This window comes from Apteryx mantelli, chromosome 4, assembly GCF_036417845.1.
Source record: "Apteryx mantelli isolate bAptMan1 chromosome 4, bAptMan1.hap1, whole genome shotgun sequence".
In the NCBI taxonomy this organism is placed as follows: Eukaryota; Metazoa; Chordata; class Aves; order Apterygiformes; family Apterygidae; genus Apteryx; species Apteryx mantelli.
Genome location: NC_089981.1, coordinates 66375964 through 66385831, shown reverse-complemented (window position 1 = coordinate 66385831; position 9868 = coordinate 66375964).

The following is a 9868-nucleotide window of genomic DNA, read 5'->3' as shown; positions in this document are numbered from 1 at the left end:
CACTAATATGCACAGCTAATAACAAAGTTCTAGCAAATCTCAGGGGCCAACAAAAGCCTTGACAATTTCCACATCATTTTCTATTAAAAAGCCTGCTTCTTCCAAAGCAGTCTAACAGGTCTAACTGTCTCAGCTCCTATGAGCAGCATCCATCTGACAAGGAACCTGCGCCAGGGAGCGAAGGAGTCTGGCCTGCTTGGGCGTATGATCCCTTTTGTGCTTCATGCTCTCCCCCCCAGCCTTACAGCTTCTCGGTTTAGTGACTCAGGCATGCAATGAAGGTAGTGATTTTAAGTCAATGTTACAGCTCAAGCTGCTTGTAGATGAGGCTACAAGTGGTTGCAGGCACTGTTTGAGAAAACCTGCCTGATGGTTGGAAAGGCAAGCTTGAAGAAAACAGTCTGCCACAATATATGTCTACATGCCTCTGAAGGGCATGAAGGACTGTGGTGTGGATAGATAAAAGGGGAAGGAAGCAACTTTTGGTTGTGAGTCAGGAAGAAAAAGATATGCAGAAGGCATGTCGAGATGTATTTTTGTTTGGGACGAATCTACTGCAACAGCCTCCTCAGAGTGATGGTAGAATTTGTGTTGCTTTAGCCATTTACAGTTAGACCAGAAGTCTTACTGGTGAATGTGGCATAAAGAACAAGTCTGCAGTGAATGCCAAGGGAAGGACTAGATGGCACAGGTGTTTGCCATTTCTTGTCTAAAGCATCTTTCACTTCATCCTTAAGTACTTTCTAGTCTTCCCATATAAGCTTATTATTCCCACTATACTGGCAAAATTCCAGTTTAGTAATTACTTTCTGCCTACCTTAAATTTCTTCTTGTGGCTTTGATTTGTTATAGCATTATTACATCTACTCTTAAGTGAAGTCTAATATTGTGCTGCCATGTTCCACTCCAGGAGTAGTTGCTAATATACACAGAAGGGGAATGTGGTGGCTGTTTAAAAGAGCTCAGCAAACATGAAAACGTATGACAGCAAGTGGAGGAGGAGATCGCAGCCAATACAAATCTGCTGCAGAAACTAAGCAGAAAATAGCTCCTGAAATTGGAACTAGACCAGAACCCTAGATTTAACATATCTACAATTGTGAAAACTGACAGAAGATCTTTACGAACACAGACAGTCAGGAAATAGGCCTATGTTTTATCCCAAAGGACAGTGGAATCAGTACTACTTCCAAGGGCAGAACACTATCTACTGAGTCATCACTTCCCACAAAAAATGGATTTTGGGTTTTTTTGGAGATCTTCCGTTCAAGTCCTGACTAATTCTGTGTGAAATCTGGTAAGATCACAGCACAAGGTAGTGATGCTGCAGGAAGTCTACTGCTGTCTTGTGTAGACAACCCTTTCATCCTGTCTTTCAGCACATACTTTAGTCTTGGAAATCTATGAAAAATAAAAACCCACAGGCTACACACTTGAAAAACAACAGTAAAAAAATATTGCATATTGGGTTCTTTCCCTCCCTGCTTCTTTTCTTCTGCAAAAATCTGGCAATTTAAGTTCCTAGTTGATTTTTTTTTCTCTTCTAAGAAATTCACCCACTCTAAAAAGCACACAATATTGCTTGTTTTTCAAATGCAAATGTTCAAGAAAAACACACAGCAGAGAGGATTATCATTTCTCCCCTCTGTTCTTCCCAATGAAATAATTTGCGTGTATACCACATGCAAAAGTAATCCCCCAGAAACTACTCTTAAGGATCTCAGGAGACATAGGAGAACTAGGATCTGTTGAGATGACAGTATTTTCTGACATCCATTATAATTATTCACTTTTTTAGAGAGGAATGTCAATATTATAAGAAATATGAAAGCATTTTTTTAACTGCAAAGCAAAAATAAATAAATAACTACACTACTTAAATCCATTCTCACATCTTGAGAGGTTATTTATTTTCTCTGAGGGCTGATAAAAGTTCCCGATGACATGCTTTCTAATTTTAAAAATCGCTCTCACTTCACACTTCTGAAAAACCTGATGTCGGGGAGTGAGTGGGTGGGTCTGCTTTAAGTGTGATTCATGCATTAGATTCTCTTATCAGCTCATACATATTCAGAAATGCTATCTGCAGGCTGTGGGGTTGACCAGGAGTCCAACCAAGAAAGGGTCATTTGGAAAGAGCTAATTAAGATAGAAAAAAAAAAAAGAGATGAAAGTTGTTACACCATTTTTGCTTTGTGTATCAGGCATGCAAATGTTACAGGCTCTACCTATGCTGCAAGAGAGTACTTCTCACTTGCAGCAGAGTTCCCCCTGTGCTTAGTCCTGGTTCTCTCAATCATCTTGTGCATCTCAATAATGCAGAAGTAAATCCACGTCTACCGTGATCTCCCCCATAAATGGAGCCCTGGGTCCCAAAGAACTGGGTCCTAAGTCAAGGCTGATTTTGCCATGTAGAGTTCAACTCCTGGGTTTATAAGGCAGCCTGAAATAAGACATGATACCTTGCTAACATGTCATCTCTTCTGCACATGTTTTTAGGTATTATCCGCCCCTGCTGTGGCTTTGAATAGGATAGCTCTTCCCCAAAGTACATTCTCCTATGAACAAATAAAAGCCCTCCCTGAGACTTAATTATATCACAGGGAGTAGGAGCTTTGGAAATATCTGAGATACAATTAGATGATGATGTCAGCTACCTAGGTGAAACTCTGATGTTAGGCCACTGAAGTCTTATCAAAACTTGGCTGTTTCTGAGATCATCAAACCTGCTAGCAGAACAACATCCTTCCTTCTTCAAAGTCCTTTGCCAGAGAGCAAAGTGAGGCAACAGGCATGCAGAGTTTCCAGCCAGGGGAGGCTGGAATTCAGATCCCTGCCCTGTACGCTGCCAGCAAGTGGTAAAAAAACAAATAGTTTTGTCTCTTTTCCCTCATGGTACATTTGTTGGTTTATGAGAGGGTGTTTATGGAATGAAGAGATGGAAAACCTGTGACATCAGCATGGTAGAAAAGGCAAGATTCATCCATGACAGCTATAAAAGAAGATTCTGTATCACGGCTGCAGGACACAAACATGCCCTGAAGCGGTTCCTGGCTCTCTCATTCCCTGTCTGGCTAACATAGCCCATGATGCTCAGCCTCATCATATAGTCTCTGCCTTAGACTAAGCAGCTGGGCAAGGTTCTGTTGACTGCAGTGCACATAACTTGGTTTTCAGAAGTTAGCAAGCACAGCTAAGGTGGGGGAGGTAGGAGGCTGGATGGTAGGGAGGGAATGGTATATGATACAGACATACACAACACTGTAATTAAGGGTAATTTCAGAAGCATTTACCTGTGTTTCAGTGTCTGACAACTTTTCACTTGTGAATGCTGCAAATGCCTCAGCTCTACAGACTGATCTTGTTTTTATGTTGCTGGGATGGGAGGAGCAGAAAAATGAGTCGTTCTCTGAATTAATTACCTCCTCTGATTTGAGCAACATGCACTGAAATCTAGGCAGCTTAACTCTTGCTCAGAAGGATTTAAGCACTTCAGGACTAAAACAAAACTGAAATGCAGCCATGTCTGGTGTCTGCATATGCAGAGCTATTGTAGAGGCTCTCCTCCCTGCACTGCATAACCAGAGTAGAAATGCTGCCATAGGAAAACCCTTTTTTTTTGATGGACTATGTTGAAACTCTAACTTCACCTGACACAGCCCCTAGTTAGCAAAGAAGGTAGCATCACAGAATCACAGAATGGTTGAGGTTGGAAGGAACCTCTGGAGATCATCTAGTCCAACCCCCCTGCTCAAGCAGGGTCACCTAGAACATGTTGCACAGGATCACATCCAGGCAGCTTTTGAATATCTCCAGAGAAGGAGACTCCACAAGCTCTCTGGGCAACCTGTTCCAGTGCTCTGTCACCCTCACAGTAAAGAAGTTTTTCGTCATATTCAGATGGAAGTGTCTGTGTTTCAGTTTGTGCCCGTTGCCTCGCGTCCTGTTGCTGGGAGCCACTGAAAAGAGTCTGGCTCCATCCTCTTGACACCCTCCCTTTAGATATTTGTATACATTGATAAGATCCCCTTCTCAGTCTTCTCTTCTCCAGGCTAAACAGGCCCAGCTCTCTCAGCCTTTCATGAACCTCTCCTTTGCTGTGTCACCAGCCTAGAAGCCACTGCTTGATTTCCATCTCCTTTTGCTGCAAATCTGAGGTTCCCTGTCTCTTTTGTTGATGAGTACCGTAAAGGGATTGAAAATGGAGCTGAAAATCAGAGGGCTCAAGTTATATCCCTAATTCTACAACAGACTCAGTCTTGGGCAAGTAACATTACTTCTTTCCATTCCTGGTTTCCCGCTCCTTAAAGCAGAGATATTTCATATTTGTGAAGTACACTGAAAGCTGAGGCCTAAAAGCACTATCTGAATAGTGAGTACTTTGCAGAAGTTAAGGGTTAAATAGTTGTCAGGGAAGTGCCATTTTAATAGAATCCAGAAAATTCTGTCAAACAACCAATACTCCCCTCACCTTTTTATTTGCTCATATTTTTAATTATCTTATCAATTATGCTCCAGGTCCTGAGCCCTCTTGTCAGTTTCTGTCATATCAGGATATGTGACACATCAGGCTATGTCAGATTGCACACGATACTGTATACCATGATACCAAATACTCAATTCTTGGCTGGTGGTAACGGGACAAGAATAGCAGGAAATTAAGAGATGAAAATGATTTTCTCACATTTTAAATAATGGTTCCGTTTATTTTATCCCTCTTTTTTGCCTTAAACATAGCAAGTATTTCCAAAGCTTATAGCAGCAAATGATCGGGGGACCAGGCAGACTTTGGACGGGTAATATAATTTATTTTCTCAAACACTTCTGTCCTGACCTGCAGCTTCCCAGATAGTTCAGTGCTGGGCTCCACCAAAGTACCGCCACCCTCTTCACAATCCCTTCCCTTCTTCCCCCTCTACCCACAGCAATTATTCCACAAAGTACCTCAACCAATTCCATCAAGGGAGCTCTGTCATAACCTGCTCCAACTTGAGCTTTTCCAGTCTTGAAACTTGAGAAAGTCACCTACGGGGCTGGAATCTGTACCAGAGAAAGCTGAGATCACTATAAGCTTTTTACAGTTATTATAGACAGGTTTTGACCCCATATCTACACAGCTGAAATTCTTGTGAAACTCGTAACTCACCCATCTACACTTAATGTTTTAATATAGTCTAAATCTCTTTTTCCAGTCCATTTTCTTTCTTGCTTTCACTATGAGAAATTAGTTTTTTTGAGAACACCAGAGAGTGGCCACCACATGTCATTGGCTTAGAACTACAACACTAGAATAGCCACTCCGTGCCAAGGCAGCATGCAGCTCTCGTTCACATGTATATGCAATTTTCCTTACTTGGCTACTTTTTTGGTATCTTTTGAATGTGATTTCCACTCCTTTCATTTTTTTTCCAGAGCAACAGGGAGCAGTATGTAGCTGAACTAAACTTCCTGAAGTTCACAAACACTCTGTGAAAACAATCATGAACTAATGGTGACTACTGGTGATCCATCTGGGTAGGACTAAGGACACTTATCACCTCCATCTCTTTGTATTCAAAAGCAGCAAAATAATTCTGTAACAGAAGTAATCTGTCATTGACAGCATGTGGTACCACTGTCATGTGAGAAAACATCAAAGACATTCTGCTGAATGGAGTGGTAACAGCAATTAACTTTGGGGTATCACGTGTCTGGCTGTGAGAAATAGCATGACTGTGTCCCATGCTAATATCAGCCTGATAGGAAGATCCTTCAGGGTTACACTGATGCCAGTGACCCTGATTAGGTGGGTCCCTCTCATTACAAAGCACTATCCCTTTGGGACAGAGATGCCCACTCCCACAGCACCATGTCAATCCTATTGCATTCCCAGAGGTAAAAGAACAGTCACCACACCAGGCAGAGCAATACAAACAGAAGATGCTGGTTAGTGTCTGCCATTGAGAAGTTGCTCAGTTGCTTCAGAGTTAGGGGCTGGGTTCAGAGTAGACATGCACAGGACTTATTTAGGACCTTCTGTGACAGACTGGAAATATGATTGACCCTAACTAACCACAAATGTTTAAAAGAAGTGCCAGATCCTCATATTTGGGAAGTGTAAGGCCTACCAAAGAAGACCAGATACAGCCCCACTAGGCAGACAAAGTTACTCAGCAAAAACAAAGAAGGGAGGAGCAGGAATTCATATTGTGCTTACAGAGCCTAGCAGCCTTCTTCAGAAAGTTATTCGGGATGGAAGCCTGACTTTGGTGCTCTGAAGGATCTTATTTCTCCCCACAGAATATACAGTAAGTTAAGGGATTTTAGCCTCCCAGTTCAGTTACTTAAAATTAGGTTGCATGAATACCCTCCAAAATGCTCATGGATCAATCTCAGGCTCAACTTGCTTTGCAAGGAAAGACTAACAGTTATAAACAGTAAACACTACTCAAAATCTTCCCTGACGGAGGGTTAATAATCAGTTCTCCAGGTCAGCACTTGCCCTCCTGCACAGTCTTCTTCCTTCTTATAGGGCCATCCATGTAACAGCTCCAAAAACCTATAAAATGTCTCCTTGCTGGAAAAAGGCTGCTATCTCCAAGGGACTGACTCTGCTCCACTGATTCCTCCAGACCTACAGAGAGATCTTACAAAGCAGCCCTTCAAGAACAAGCATATTATGTAAAATGTAGGAGATGAACGAGCAAGGAATGCAAAGGCAGCAGCTGCTGAGATAGCTGGCTGCCTCTGATACCACAGCAAGTATCACAGCCTCTTGCTGCTCTCTATTTGGAACTGAAACGACCATTTGTAAATCATTTTTAATTGTCATGTTAAAGAGCAAAGACTGCAGCAATCAGAGAGCTCATGGTGTTGGAGGCCTGACACAGCCATCAGGCACGGATCAGAAGTCCGGATAATAGGAGGAAAAGATGCAGGGTTACATAAGCAGGCGCAGGCAGACAAGTACAGAGAGGGAGAGTGGAGGGTTAGTGCATGCCCTCTCCCTGCTTCCTTCTGGAGATCAACTCACGTGAATTCAATGGCAATGCAACCTATTATGCCATGGATTAAACTGGTCCATTGCAAAGATACACTACTCAAAATCCTTGATGGATTGTTCACAATGAAAATGGCCTTGTTACTTATAAATTTTCTCTTTTTAAGCAATGGCAAATGGCACTGTCAGTTCCTAATAGCTCATGCCTACTCTGACTAGAAGGGAACAAGAGAGGGGTTGCTGCTAAAGTTCAGTGGACTCCAATCAGCTAATTACCTTTTTGGCATAATACCTTCTCACTCACTCCTAAACGGTTCCTAGAATATCTCACCAAGCAAGGGATCTTACTTCTAGGAGGCATGGTTCTCCAGCAAAAAAGTAGGTAAAATCAGACAGGCCCAGTCACTCTGGAAGTATCTTTTCAGCAAGTCCTATATCATGTGGAAGAAGAACTACTTTTGTTAATCTAGAAGCAGACGTCCAGTTGCGTTCCATTAATCTGTCTGCGTCTGGGTATTTGTGAAACACCAAGCATTGGTTTGAATCCCGCATATATAAAGTAATAATATATAATATTGGGCATTCACTAGCCTTCACAATCTTCTCACAATTACTGTTTGCCATTAAAGACTCCACAGCACTTTAAACTGTGGTAACTTTAACTGAGTGCCAAAAGTGAATTACTCTCAGATTCCTTGTTCACTACTCCAATCACTAGACTACTGGAAGGTGGAGCAAAGCAAGGGATAAAAGCAAGAATCCAGCCTGCAGTAACCATAGAATAGCCGGACCTCTATAATAAAAAGTCCTGGGTGCAGCATCTCAGTAGGTATAATCATTAAGCAAAACAGCAGGTAGCAGAAAAAAGGCACAGAAAAGGGTTCTGCTTCATTGAGGATTTTTATTACTGTTTAAATACAGAAGATTAGATTTTCTTTCATTATTGCTCCCCAGGAGTCCATAGGCTTTGCAGCTCTAGGATGTTTTGTAATTTGACACGAGACACCTGTTTGTCTCCAGGACATGGATTTACTTGGCAAACACACTCTGGTTCTATCGTGAGTAGCAGAAGAGCTATGCTTAGCACAGTCTGTGGGTGGAAGGCAGAAATGGCTAAATGCTGCCCTTCAGTCTCCAAGAAGCTGCTTTGATTGCTGTTACCTTATTTATAGTCTCAAAAAGCTCTTCTGCCAGTCAGGAGTAAAAAAAAGTTCAGAAGAATCATATTCACATTCACATCTCTACAGCAGCACCTCTGTGTTGCGTCATTTTTGCCAGCCAGAAATCAGCATTATGATAAAGGAATTTTATGGTAAATAAATATGCTAAGTACATGCCTACTTTATATTATCAAAGCAGCAGAGAGATGCTAGCCAGATGTGGCCAAAAGTTGGCTCACTTATGCTTAAGAACAAGTCCAATGCAATGCTAATCAGAAGATAATCAGGCTTTTCTGATGTTCCTGCTGAAGCTTTCCTACCATCTATAGGTGCCATCCTACCTACAGTAGGGAACAGAACTGATGCACAGTAATAGACACAGTCAGTGTCCTATATCCACAAATCACTAGCGGCGCAGTGAAAGGCATTCCTCTATATGTCAGACAAACCTTTCCAGAAACTTTGAATACTTGGTTTTACCTCCTCATCATCCCTTTAAGTTTTGTGGTTGCCCCCGTGCTCTCTCATCTAAACACAGAAAATCAGCAAAGTAGCAAGACATCAAAGAGATGATCTGGATGATAAAGAACTATCCCCTACTCTTCATCAGAACTCAGTCACTTTTTTTTAAGGATTTAAAAATACTGCTCTGGGTTTGGTTCTTTTCAGTGCCATGGTACTATGTATTTCATAACTCTACACAGGTGGTAAACCGAAAAGGGAAGAAATAATAAGGTTGAAGTCAAAAGAACTGTTAAGAAAATCTGTCCCAGTGGCAGAGCTATCTGACAAGAGCCCACAGACAGATAAGAATGAGCAGACTACCAGAGGTGTGGGTTGACCCCACACAGTTCTGTAGAACACTGACACAGAAGTGTACAGGTGACAAGTTAAATGTTAGCTTTGTGAATTACTTCACTTCAGATCACATTAGCAGGAATATCTAATTGTTCCTAGACTGGAGGCAGAACCTAGGGATAACACCGCCCACTTTCTATCCAGCTCTGGCCCAAAGTTTCTGAAACATCACTCTGGCAATATCCTTAAAAGAAGAATAGTAGGAAACTTACACAAATGGCCAGAGCTCCTTTTCTCTTGCTACCAGTCTCAGTTCTAAAAAAAAAAACTAAACACCAATCAACTGACAGTTTTGAAAGGTAAGTTTTGGCAAATTTAACTGAAATAGTTTAAGACATTACCACACATACCTGCCTACCCCACTACTTCACTGGAGAAAACCACCTCCAAAACTGAATCAAAAAAATGGCAAGTGTGTTCATGCTTCGCTTGTTCCAGGTCACAGTGCCATCCAGCATCTTAGCACAGAATCACACAGAATGGCTGAGGTTGGAAGGGACCTCTGCAGATCATCTAGTCCAACCTCCCTGCTCAAGCAGGGTCACCTAGAGCACGTTGCACAGGATCGCGTCCAGGCAGGTTTTGAATATCTCCAGAGAAGGAGACTCCACAACCTCTCTGGGCAACCTGTGAGCACAAACTCATCTTCTCTGATAGTTTAGTCTAAGTTGTTAGATTGTAAATTAGTCATGAAAATGCAGACGCACTACTCATACTGCCACCTCACCTACCATGGTGATAACTATAAGCACAAGGATAAAGACCACAGCTGAGAATTACAATGTTCAGTACACCCCAGTCTGCCAAAGTCTACCTGCTGATCACCCTAAGATCACTTGCTATCCCATCTTTGACATTCTATCCTACTGTA